Source organism: Eublepharis macularius, chromosome 18, assembly GCF_028583425.1.
Source record: "Eublepharis macularius isolate TG4126 chromosome 18, MPM_Emac_v1.0, whole genome shotgun sequence".
Lineage (NCBI taxonomy): Eukaryota > Metazoa > Chordata > Lepidosauria > Squamata > Eublepharidae > Eublepharis > Eublepharis macularius.
The window spans coordinates 17,273,335-17,286,742 of NC_072807.1; positions in this window are offsets into that span (position 1 = coordinate 17,273,335).

Here is a 13,408-nt window from a genome sequence, read left to right on the forward strand (position 1 = left end):
AGGGTAAAGTGATAGAGAGAGCAGTAGCTGCCCAGCTCCAGGTCATCTTGGATAACTCTAGTGCTTTGGGCCCTTTTCAGTTTGGAATCAGGCTAGGCCATGGGACAGCGAGAGCTCCAGTAGCTTTAGTGGATGATCTCAGTTATGTATTACTTGAATAGAACAAAGGCTCCAGAGGCCTACAAAGCTATTTGTGTTTGGGTGCTGACACGGCCAGTCAGCACTGTTGCTTTGTAGTCCAATCACTGTGCTCAAAAGTAGATACTTGTATACAGTTCATGCAAACGAAAGATTCTAGCTGCTTACATTGTATTGGTTGTTGTACAAGTGGGTGTGGTTTCTACAAGTATAAATTGGTTACTGTTGAGCCTGAGTCTTCAGTCTGTCTGCGTCCAGTCTCCAATAAAGATGTTTATTACAATAAAGAGCTGTTAATCTCAATATATAATAATCTCCACCTGAATACAGACAAATGCCATGCTTCACTATTGCTCCTCCTGGATCTATCTGCAGCCTTTAATACAATAGACCACGCCATCTTTTTTAAACTTTTGGAGGCACACGTGGGGATCAAAGGCTGTGCCTTGGACTGGTTTAAATCCTTTCTCATGAATGGACTCAAAAAGTCACTGTCGAAGACCAGCCATCTCCAGAGTGAGAAATTATCTTGCAGGGTTCCACAGGGCACAGTCATATCCCTCATGTTATCCAACCTCTGTGTAAAGCCTTTAGGAGAACTAATTTGTCGCCATGGAATTGGAGGCATCAATATGTGGATGACATCCAAGTCTATATCTCACTATTCAAATTACCGCAGGATGCAGTAGAAATCTTGGGTCGCTGCCTGACAGCTGTGGTCAAATGGCTGAAAGAAAACAAATTGAAATTGAACACAGACAAGACAGAAGCGATACTGATTGGTAAGGCAGAGAACTCGAAGGACATCATATTTCCCACTTTCAATGGAGTTTGTCTGACCCTTGCAGACTCAGGGCCAAACTACACGTGACGAATGACACAGGTTGGACACTTGTCAGCTTCCCTCAAGTTTTGATGGGAAATGTAGGCAGCTTTGCAGAACGTTGGACAAGTGACAGTTGAAAAGTCTATTGGACAGCAGTTGGAGAGCCAAGCTGCAGGACCAGGATGCCTACATTTTCCATCAAAACTTGAGGGAAGCTGACAAGTGTCAAACCTGTGTCATTCATCACTTGTAGCTTGGCCCTCAGTTAGGATGGAGCCTAGGGGTTATACTGGAGCCAGCTCTAGTGCTCGAAAAGCAAGTTACAGCAGTTACAAAAATGCTTTCTACATCCCCAGTCTAGCCTGGAAGATGGCTCCATTCCTACCTCAACATGGTCAGTCTGGCCACCTGGATCCATGCCATGGTAACATCATGACTTAACGACTGTAATGCAAAGTACATAGGTCTCTCCTCTAAGAGCCTCTCTATACAAGACATCTTACACAGGGACTCTCGAGTGAAAGATCTTACTCTTGTTCTCCAATTGTGAAGTCACACTGCTAGGGAGACAGAGTACACTTCAATATAAAACCACACAGAAAGGAAGTCCCTTGAGCGTCCCCATGTAAGATGTCTTCTGCAGAGAAACTCTCAGTTAAGGTGGAGACTCCAGTTGGAGCAGAATGCTGCAGCTCAGTTATTATCGGGAGCTAGGAGAAGAACATTACTCACATTCGTCAGTCACTCCACTGACTCATGTCTGCAGAAGGGAGCTCTGACTCTTAAAAACTTACACTCTGAAAATCTTGTTGGCCTCTAAGGTGCCACTGGACTCAAATCCTACAGTTCTACTGCAGACCAACATGGCTACCCACCTAAAACTATCAACCGGCTACCTATCAATTATTGGGCTCAATTCAAGATATTGCATATTATATACAAAGCTCTTCACAAGGGTTTATTCCAGCATTTCTACAGGACCACCTCTCTCCCTATGATCCACAATGGCAGCTTTGCTCATCTGAATAGGATCTTCTGCAGGTTCCACCTTGCACATGAACAAAATTAACATGTGCATTCTCTGTGGTGGCACCCACCTTATGGAATGACCTGCCTGAAGAGGACAGGAAAGCTCCCACTCACCTGGCTTCCTGCAAACTAGACAAAACTGCATTATTCAAGAGGGCTTTTTAGTCAGATAGGTGGGCTATACTGTAGGGAAGTGGTATCATAATAGATGCATCAGTAAAGAGATAGGGACAGTTGACTTTACTACTATGTACTATCTGTTGCTTTAAGTATGCTCCTACTGGATAGTTCTAGGTTGTTTAATATGTCAGAATTGCTTATACCCTGTTTCAGCATTTCTTCCATTCTGTATTGAATTTCATTTTTTAAATGTTTTTAATGTTTGTTTTTTATTAGTTTTTAGTTCCAGCTTATTCTGATAGCAGAGTTAATCAAAAATCTTACATTTTTTGGTTACATCATATATACTATGCATTTCATTTTTTCTCTACAAATTCCATCATAATTATATTATTTTCCACTAAGCTATTATCACTGTAAGTCTACTTTCTTTAATTCTAGTACTTTTTTTTCTTCATTCATTTAATTGTGGTTTGCTAACATACAGTTATGTCCCTATGTTATACTTCCGTTCAACCCATCTATAGAACAGGGTCCATTTTTGTTTCCCATCATGTTTGTTTTTTTCTTTTATTAATTCTGTCAGTGAGTCCAGTTCTGCCGTCTCTAAGATTTTCTCTATCAATTCTACTTTTGTTGGTATATCTGTATTTTTCCAATATCTGGCATATACTATTCTTGCTGCTGTTATTATATGGATTATCAAATATCTATTTTCCTTATTTATCTCCTCCGGCATTATAGTTAGCAGGAGCATTTCCGGTTTGAAGGGTATATTCATTTCTAGCAGCTCTTGCAGTAATTCATGTATCCCTTTCCAATATTTTTTCACTTTTTTACATAGCCACCATATAGGGGAAAAGGTGCCCATTTTCTCTTTACACTACCAGCACTTATTGGGTACTTTGGGATACATCTTTGCTAATTTTTCTGGTGTCACATACCACCTATAAAACATTTTATATAGGTTTTCTTTGAAGGTGGCTGATTTTGTTATTTTGATATTTGTTCTCCATATCTGTAGCCATTGTTCCAAATCTATGCCATGCCCCAGGTTTTGTTCCCACTTTGCCATATGATCTTTTAGTGCCTCCTCTTCTGTCTTCAATTGTTTCATGAAGGCATATAATTTTCTAATTAGTTTTCCATTTGTTTCTAACAGCAGCTTATCAAAAGAGCATCACTCTGTTGCTTTAGTTCTAGGTTGTTTAATATGTCAGAATTGCTTATGTTCCCTCTAAGCTTTGCAGTGTTGTCAGCTAAAAATCTACTTTGTGAGCCGAAACAACAACTTTCATTCGTTTTGAGTGCACCTCCTTTAAAAAAAAAATTACAAATTGTTTGGATTACAATCAAAACAATTTAACAATAAAAGCCATTAGGTGAAAGGGCCACAAAAATCAGAGTATACTTCTGTATAAAAATGGATATGTCCATGCTGATTACAAAGCGGTAGTTGTATTAGTCTGTTGCTACAAAATAAAGCAGACACACAATGGCACCTTAAAGACTAGCACATTTATTTCAAGATGAGCTTTTGTGAGTCAATGCTTACTTCTTCAGCCTCCTTCTGTGACAAGGCCAAGTTAAATGACGCCTTCACCATGATGGTGGCTGAGGTGCTACCTCCTCTCCTCCGTTCTCTGGGGCTGAGGGGATCCTAGCGATTTCAGGCTGCATGGGTCAGGCCAGACCTGATCACTCAGCTCTGCTCTGTTCCCCAGCTAGAGAGCCAGCAGTGGCTGGAGGCACTCTCTGGCACCACCCTGGGGGCCAAACCAGCCACAGCCAGGAAGGGAGGAGAGAAGTGGGATGAGGGTCCATCCCTGCTCCATCCCTATAGGGCCCACCTACAGATGCTGGCTGAGTGGGAGGGCAGGGCCGCCTGAGGGTTAGTATCTGTGAGCTACATCTGAGAAGTTGTGAGCAGAGGAGTCAGAATCTGTGAGCGATTGCTCACGTGCTCACATTAGCGGGAACACTGCGCCCTGTTTCAGCATTTCTTCCATTCTGTATTGGATTTCTGTTGATTATAAATCTTTGCACATTTTGCATTTATACACCTTATTATATTGTTTATCAGAATGTCTTTGAAATTGACTGTACTAACTCACACTGTGCCAACCGCCTTGAGTCTCTGTGAGAAAGGCAGACTATAAATAATGTACATAAATCAAATAAAAAATAAAAATTATGGCTGGTGGCCAATGATGTCATGTTGTGTTCTTCAACAGATCATGTTCATTGGCTGCTTGAGTCTTTGCACTTTCCTGAGATTATCTGATATCTAGCTGAAAACACAGAGTGTGTCGGAAAAAGTAAATCACAGCATGTGTCCTAGGGGAATGCGTAGAAAGGAAAGTAACACCTGTTTTTAACATAATATACAGCGAGGATATATTAACTATAGTCTGAAGTTGATTATTCAATGTACAAATGCACAAAATATCACATGCCTGAGGTTGAAGGATTAATGTTATGTTTAAATACAAGATAGTCTCTGCCTGCAAACATTTTAAGCGCCCGCTGGCTCACGTGCCTTGGCTGCGATGTGCTAAAACCACATTCCTTTTGATAGTTGTCTGTCCTTTGTGAAGGCAGATTAGTAGAAAGCTTGTGATCTCTGGGCTGGCAGGAAGGCTGCGTTGGCATTGTTAGGGGGGTATCCATGCAACAGAGAGAAGAGAGACAAGGAGGTGCTTTCAGTTAACTTTCTGAAAGAGTTGCCACATTTATCAAACACCTAGACGTGGGATTGAACGTGGGATCCCACATTCAATGTAGATGTAGATGTGAGATCCGAACGAAGGCTCTTAGGCACCGCTCGTTCCTCTCTCTCTCTTTTATCATCTTGTCAAGTTAGTGTCAAAAGCATTCGTGGAAAATAGAAGGCTCTGGGCATTGCTCAAGGTAATATTAGTGAATTCTCCTGATGCTTTCCTCCAAGAGAGGGACCGTTCTGCCCACAAAGAGGCTTTGGAGATAACTAGCAGAAACCATGGAGGTTTAACAGAAAGGTCACCCCTTAGCGGCCTCTGCCGCTGTCCATCTTGGCTGTCTATTGCACTGGGTTCATGGCAGTTCTCTGGCACATAAAAACAAACCATAAATGTGGTTCTCAGAGGGTTGACAGCTATGCAAAAGGTGATGCATGTTCTGTGGCTTTGCAAAGTCAAAGTGGGGGGAATTTGATGTGACCTATGACTATTATCAGGTGGGCTGTCATTACTTACTTTCTGTTAATTTCTCTGTAGGGCATGCCCTCCTGCTCAGCATGAAGGCTTTTAGGCAAAGCCCATTCCCCCGCCTCTCTCTCTCTCTCTCTCTCTCTCTCTCTCTCTCTCTCTGCTGTCCTTTTTTGTTTTTTCCTTGCACGGCACCTGGACCTTTAGTAGCTCAGCTACAGGATAAAATTTACCAAGGAAAGATTTCTCCATTTTCACATTGGGAAAAGTCGCACCGCAAGTTTGAACAGATCCTGCAATATTTGAAAATGGGGCCATTTCTGCTTAAAAACAGCAACTCTATTTTAAAAAAATAATGTTTATAAGGCTGTTGTAGAGAAAACCGAAAATGATTTCTTAGATATGCATCATTTTTCTCTAGTTTCTGTTCTCTTTTCTTCTTTTCCTCTTTCTCTAGTGTCTTTGATATTCCATTGATCTGATCCGGTGGGAGGTGTTCCTATGTGTCTGCTAATATAAAAGGGAAGCAATTCTGTAAACAGCCAAGTTGTCTTTTCGTTTAAGGAAGTCTGAGGCCATTCAGAGCCTCCCATTCAGGATCAGGGCCTCGCTGGAGACCGTCAGCTTAGGCATTTTGCATCTCTCTCTCCCCCCCCCCCCCTCTCTCTCTCCACTTCATGGGGCAGACATCAGCCAGCCAGCCAGCAATTATCATCAGCAACCTTTATCTCCTCTGGGCTGAGGCTGCGATTGGACACAGCGGGATGCTTCGGCCGCTGCTAACCTCACAGCTTCTTCCCCCCATCAAGTGTTTGATGCCTGGCGCGGCAGAAAAGAGACAGCTGCAAGGAATGGACCTCCTGAGTCATCTCTTGGCTGCCCCTGAACCTCTTCCCTCTTCTCCTCCTCCCTTGTGCTCGAATCCTTCACCATGCCGCCTGCAAAAGAAAGAAATGGCAAGTATTGCCAGGAGGAATCTGGCTGCAGCACGCACACACGTTTGTCTGGCAGTCACAGCACGGGATCTGGACAGCCGTGCCCGCTGCTTGCTATTTTATTTCATTGTATATTATTGCACAGGGTTGATTAGGAAAATGGAGACATTCCCAAACTCTGCACTCTAATTGGTGGGGCCAACAGGAGGCGGGTCGCTAAATCTAGTCCTTCCATTATATCGCTTTAGGGTTCAATTAGCAACGCCCCAATTGAGGGAATAAAATAACAACAATAATAACAATAGCAACAACAACAATAATAATGGAACTATTTCAAAAAAACTTGCAACTTATATGGGAAAACTGCAGCTTTCTGACATAACACCTACAGAACTGTAAAAGACGACGTTACTTGGAACAGCGTATATTTTACACCGATACCTGGCTGATACTTAGGTCTCTGGTGGAAATTTGTATCAGCTCAGCAAGGCCAATCAATGATAACATGTGATCTTTATTTATTATTGATTGTGTTGTGTGTAATTTGAATAATAATAATAATAATAATAATAATTCAATTTATATACCACCCTTCAGGACAACTTAACGCCCACTCAGAGCAGTTTACAAAGTATGTTATTATTATCCCCACAACAATCACCCTATAAGGTGGGTGGGGCTGAGAGAGCTCTGAGAGAGCTGTGACTGACCCAAGGTCACCCAGCTGGCTTCAAGTGGAGGAGTGGGGAATCAAACCTAGTCCCCCAGATTAGTCAAACCTAGTCCTGCTGCTCTTAACCACCACACCGAACTGGCTCGCCTAAGTAGATCTACTCAGAAGTAATCCCCATTTTAGTCAGTGGGGCTTACACCCAGAAAAGTGTCCTTAGGACAGCAGATTAACACTCACAGGGGATGAAAGGAATATCATGGCTTGCATGGCTTGTTAGAACAGCGCCACTGCACCAAACCAAAAGTCCTGCTAGGCCAGTATCCTGTTCCTAATGGTGGAATTTCCCTTCCTTGATTGCTTTTGATTACCTTTCCCCAGATCTTAGTGACAAAGGCTGTAGCCAAATGAAGTATACCGGCTTTCTTTCTGGTTCGCACATGCAGGTCTGCCACTTTTTAAAATAGTAACATACCTGTCTGGATGGCCCCTGCAGATCAACGGCACTGAGATGGCTTCCATTTTGCCAGACATCTTCCCTGTACAATTCTTCTGTGAGTCTCCAAGGCCTAGTTTATATATCCATGTAGATCACTGGATTTTCCCTCTGCTTATTCTCTTTTTCATAAGAGCCCCGTGGCGCAGAGTGGTAAGCTGCAGTACTGCAGCCCGAGCTCTGCTCGCGACCTGAGTTCGATCCTGGCAGAAGCCGGGTTCAGGTAGCCTGCTCAAGGTTGACTCAGCCTTCCATCCTGCCGGGGTCAGTAAAATGAGTACCTAGTTTCCTGGGGGTAAAGAGTAGGTCACTGGGGAAGGCAATGGCAAACCACCCCGTAAAAAGTCTGCCAAGAAAACGTCATGATGTGACGTCCACCCATGGGTCAGTAATGACTCGGTGCTTGCACAGGGGACTACCTTTACCTTTATTCTCTTTTCAGACATTATAATTTTGGAATTCCTACCTCAGAATCGGGAGTGTGTTCTATGTGTGATTCTTCCGATAGGTGCATTCACTTTTTTATATGAATAGTGCTAGGGTTTCCCGGCTTTCATACGCGTGAACATGTACCCTCAAAGCACTGGCTTTCGGATCATGTGTACCAAAGTTGGAAAATACACGTTGCTCTGTTCACGCAAAATGGCAAACATTTGCATTAAGAAGATGGTGTGTAGCATACTCTCCGAGTACGTAAAGCAGGAGCACCAAAACTGCAATGATCAAAATGATGTTGATTAATTGATGAGCATGTGGACTGACCCCGCCCCCACCCCGAAAAGCACTGTGAAAGTTCTACCTGTAGTATTCTACATGGCGTGATGGGCCATTCACACTGTCATATGCACCCTGCTTATCTGCCATGGATGCTTAGATTCTCTGTATTGTAGTCTGGGCCTCTGAGAATGTGTAAAGGTCTGTCTGTGTAACTGCCTAACTGTGTAGCTGCGAGTTGCTTATCTTACAGGTGGCTGCTTTCACTTTCTGGGCTGGCATGGGGAAATGTCCTTGAGATGCCGGCCTGAGCCATAACTCCCAGAGACAAGTAATGAGCTCATCCTTTTCTCTCCTATCCACGCCCCCTCCATAGGCCCTGCATGCCTAAACTTTAACGGTCCTTATCCCAGGGTGGGGACTTCACCCTATAACTAACATTGCTTTCCTCCTCTACATCACTTCTGCCAATGTAGTTGTCTGAGTGCACTGATACTGATGGATCTCTAATAAAGAAACTTTGACTGGGCTCTGGAAGTGTCTGCAGTGAAGTAACTGGGGATCTAACCGGCAGGGCCTGACACATGCCATCATCCCTTGATATTACATGTCCTCTGCACATTGATTTAAATAAGGCGAGGGAGAGAGAGCAGGCACAAGTGTTCTGGCCCTACCCCACACCTCTGCCTGATTGCCACATCGTTTGCACAGGGTGAATGTGCAAATGGAGTGTCCAGGGCTTTTTTTCTGGGAAAAGAGGTGGTGGAACTCAGAGCCAAACTACAAGTGGCGCCTTACACAGGTTGGACACTAGTCGGCTTCCCTCAAGTTTTGATGGGAAATGTAGGCGCCCTGGTTTTACAGCTTGGCTCTCCATTACAGCTGCAAGACCAGGATGCCTACGTTTCCCATCAAAACTTGAGGGAAGCCAACTAGTGTCCAACCTGTGTAAGACGTCACTTGTAGTTTGGCTCTCAGTGATGGAGGACTGCACAATAATGTCACATTGGGTCAGCTGGAACAAGGGGGGAGTTTTTAAAAGTTTAAATCACCCTTGGTGAAAATGGACACATGGCTGGTGTCCCCGCCCCCTGATCTCCAGACAGAGGGGAGTTTAGATTGCCCTCCGCTGGAGCGGCGTGGAGGGCAATCTAAACTCCCCTCTGCCTGGAGATCAGGGGGCGGGGCCACCAGCCATGTGACCATTTTCAAGAGGTGCCGGAACTCCGTTCCACCGTGTTCCTGCTGAAAAAAAGCCCTGGGAGTGTCCATGCGTATGTTCCCTGCCTGTGATCATGGGTGCTGTTTTCTGAAGGCTATCTCTCACAGGAAGGGAGTGTACAGTCAGATACTTCCTCGGTGGGCAGACACAATTCTCACAAGCCGGCAGTCATGTTGAGGTGGCGGAGGGACCTACCACTTGCCTGCCTGCTTTCTCTCTCTACAAGATCGCTCAATGAGTGAAGGGATTGAGTGTATGGGGGCTCCGGTCATGAAAGGTTAAACAGTGATTTGTTATCACTTTTCCTTGGCCTCAAGTGCTGAGGGACCGGGATGAGAAATTTAGGAAAGCACTTGCACATGTGTGAACTGACTGCCATTAGGCACCACATATTTCTCCTGCATTCTCCTGGTAGCCGAGAAGTTGATCTGGGTTTTTTTTATCACAAATGCAGTTTCTCAGGGCGCTTGGCCCTGATGGCAGTAATGAGACCGTGTGGGGTACCGGATGGATAGCTAGGGTTTGATCTTTTCAAATGCGGTACATAAAACAATGTCATCTCCCAGTGCTGCCCCTCGTTGCGTGTTTTCATCTTGTCTTCAAGTTGATGCACATGTATATTACGTACCACTCACAACGGAATTCGTGAACAGCCCTGAGTGATGTGATGATAGAATGGCTCAGACCAAACATCCGTCTAGCTTAGCATCCCGTTGTCCAGAGGGGCCAGCCGGGGGCCTCAAGAAACCAGCAAGTGGGCCGTTTTTCAGTGTTTGAACATGAAAGCTCCACTTAACTATCGTGGCCGGGGGTGCAGTGAGCATCACAGCAAACATGTTTGACAGGTGAACATGTCATGTTCGGCAGCTGCAATCACCTGTGACCAGTCTGTCTGCTGCCTGCCATCTGCCTTGAATGGCCACCAAACAGCTTTGCGGCTGTATTGTCGAAGGCTTTCACGGCCGGAGAACGATGGTTGTTGTGGGTTTTCCGGGCTGTATTGCCGTGGTCTTGGCATTGTAGTTCCTGACGTTTCGCCAGCAGCTGTGGCTGGCATCTTCAGAGGTGTAGCCCCAAAAGACAGAGATCTCTCAGTGTCACAGTGTGGAAAAGATGTAGGTCATTTGTATCTACTCAGGAGGGGTGGGGTTGAGCTGAGTCATCCTGAAAGAGTTTCTCAGGGTGTGGAATGCTAATGGCGGGAGGCTTCACTGTATCCTGAGGGGGTTCTTTTGCATATGGATTGGTACTTGATGTGCTAATCTTCTCTGCAGGGCTATTGTCGGGTGTGGAGTGTTTTGTTAGCCTGCTGGCGAAACGTCAGGAACTACAATGCCAAGACCACGGCAATACAGCCCGGAAAACCCACAACAACCAGCTTTGCGGCTGTGCAATACCTGTGGTGTTTGAGGTCCGTTTCCTTGCCTTGTGGGGGATTTTGCATCTGCACAGAGATGATTCTATCCAGGGTTGTGGATAGTGATGAAATGACATGGCGAGAGGGGAATGACACCTCCCGTAAGACTGCAAAAATGCACATGCATGAAATATCATTGATAACATGGACGTAAACACCAATTGAAAGACTTTTTTTTAAAAAAGCAGTGTTTATTTTTAATGGCCGGCTGACTGATTGATTTGATCACTTTCATATGATTGGCTGTTGAGTGACGTGCAATGGCAACAGAAGTATGGGGGAATGGGAAAGCTAGAACTCCCATCAGGCTGTGTGAGAACGTACATGAGCTGGAATTGTCCTATTTGAATCCATGAAAAGTAACCAGATGAACAGGCTTGAACAGTTTGCGAACTGCCAAACTGATTGATGAAGAACTGGCTTCCTGTTAGCAATTGGCAAACAGACCATATGTGCTCGAGTACCCGCATAGCCAGCAATAAAACTCTCTTCCATGAATGAGTCTAATCTTCTTTCAGAGCTATCATCTTGGGTCAGTGAGTTCCATAAATGAACAATGCATTGTGTAAAACGGGGCTTTGTCTGACATCAGGGTACCATAGACTGAGACGCAGGCAGATGTATTTTAAATCTTGCTGATTTGTTCCCTCTTTGTGGTGCACCTCCCCTCTCCCATTCACAGTTTCCCCGACTGAGATGCCTGTCTTGTTCTTCCCCCATGCTTCAGGCAGACATTCAATTTTTAAAAAATGAAATAAACCACTGCTTGCAAGCTTATGCAATACAATTTTTTAAAAAAACTTTAAAAAATAGACTTTAATAAGTTTTTAAAAGCTGAAAAGTGGCTTCTGTGGGGCTTGTAATGAAACAAGCCTCAACCAATCAGCACAGAGCACAGCCAGTTTTTGCCCCAAACTTTAAATGTACAGAACTGGTCTTCTATAAACTCGATCCTGGAATAAGATTGACAGCCAGTATGGTGTAGTGGTTAGATTGTCGGACTTGAAGCTGGGAGACCTGGGTTTGAATCGCCACTCTGAGTCAAGCTACAAGTGACGCCTGACACGAGGTGGACACGAGTCAGGTTCCCAGAAGTTTTGATGGGAAGTGTAGGCGTCTTTTCTGACTACCGCAAGTCAGCTCCTTCCTGGCTACTGGGGGCTGGAGTTTACCAAAGGAATTCACAACATAAAACCCATCCAAACTGCAGAGCTGGAGGGAGAGTGCCTGCATAGAGATTCAAAAAGAGTCCAGTAGCACCTTTAAGACTAACCAACTTTATTGTAGCATAAGCTTTCAAGAATCACAGTTCTCTTCGTCAGATACATGGAGGGCAAGAAGAAACTGGTCAGAGGGGAGGGGAGGGAGGAGTAGATGCACACAGTAGCTTCTGATATGGAGATCAGTTTGCTTCTGTTAAGAAAGTCAGTTACTTCTGATAATGAGATAACTATTCATAGTCTCTATTCAATCCCAGCCTGACTGAGTCATCCTGAGTCAGGCTGGGATTGAATAGAGACTTTGAATGGTTATCTCATTATCAGAAGTAACTGACTTCCTTAACAGAAGCAAACTGATCTCCATATCAGAAGCTACTGCTTGCATCTATTCTGCCCTCCCCTCTCCACCTATATATCTGACCAGTTTCTTCTTGCCCTCCATGCATCTGACGAAGAGAACTGTGATTGGTTGTTGTTGTGGGTTTTCCGGGCTGTATTGCCGTGGTCTTGGCATTGTAGTTCCTGACGTTTCGCCAGCAGCTGTGGCTGGCATCTTCAGAGGTACTACACCTCTGAAGATGCCAGCCACAGCTGCTGGCGAAACGTCAGGAACTACAATGCCAAGACCACGGCAATACAGCCCGGAAAACCCACAACAACAACCATCGTTCTCCGGCCGATGTATTGTAGCATATTGAAAGCTTATGCTACAATAAAGTTGGTTAGTCTTAAAGGTGCTACTGGACTCTTTTTGATTTTGCTACTACAGACTAACACGGCTAACTCCTCTGGATGCATAGAGATTGCTAGTATTTACACCAAACATTTATTACAAGCAAAGCCCACCAGCGGCGGGGTGCAGGGAGCTCACCTTCTGCTGGCCCAAGGGAGCCCCTGGCGGTTGCCACCACTCAAAGCCCTCTTATGTTTTTTTCTGCAAGTTGGACGGGTTTTATGTTAACTATGTGAATTCCTTTGGTAAACTCCAGCCCCGTTGGCTGGGAAGGAGCTGAGCTGCGGTAGTCAGAAAAGATGCCAACCCTTCCCATCAAAACTTTCGGGAACCTGACTCATGTCCACCTCGTGTCAGGCATCACTTGTAGCTTGACTCTCTGTCACGGAAGGTTGCCGAGTGACCTTGGGCCCGTCACACACTCTCAGCTTAACCCACCTCAGAGTTTTGGTGAGAATAAAATGGAAAAGAGGTGAACTATGTACGCTGCTTTCAGTTCCCACTGGAGACAAAAACAGAGTAAAAATGAAGTAAATCGATAAATATATAAACAAAACACCATCTCCATACCACCCCAACTGTTGATAATGAGTTGCTGACAGCCCCAAGGTTCTTGATCGCTTGTGGACTGAAATTTAGGAAATTTTGGAATGCTCTTCTTTCTAAGCAAGTTTTTAATAATCAAACTGTCAATGCTTGTTCT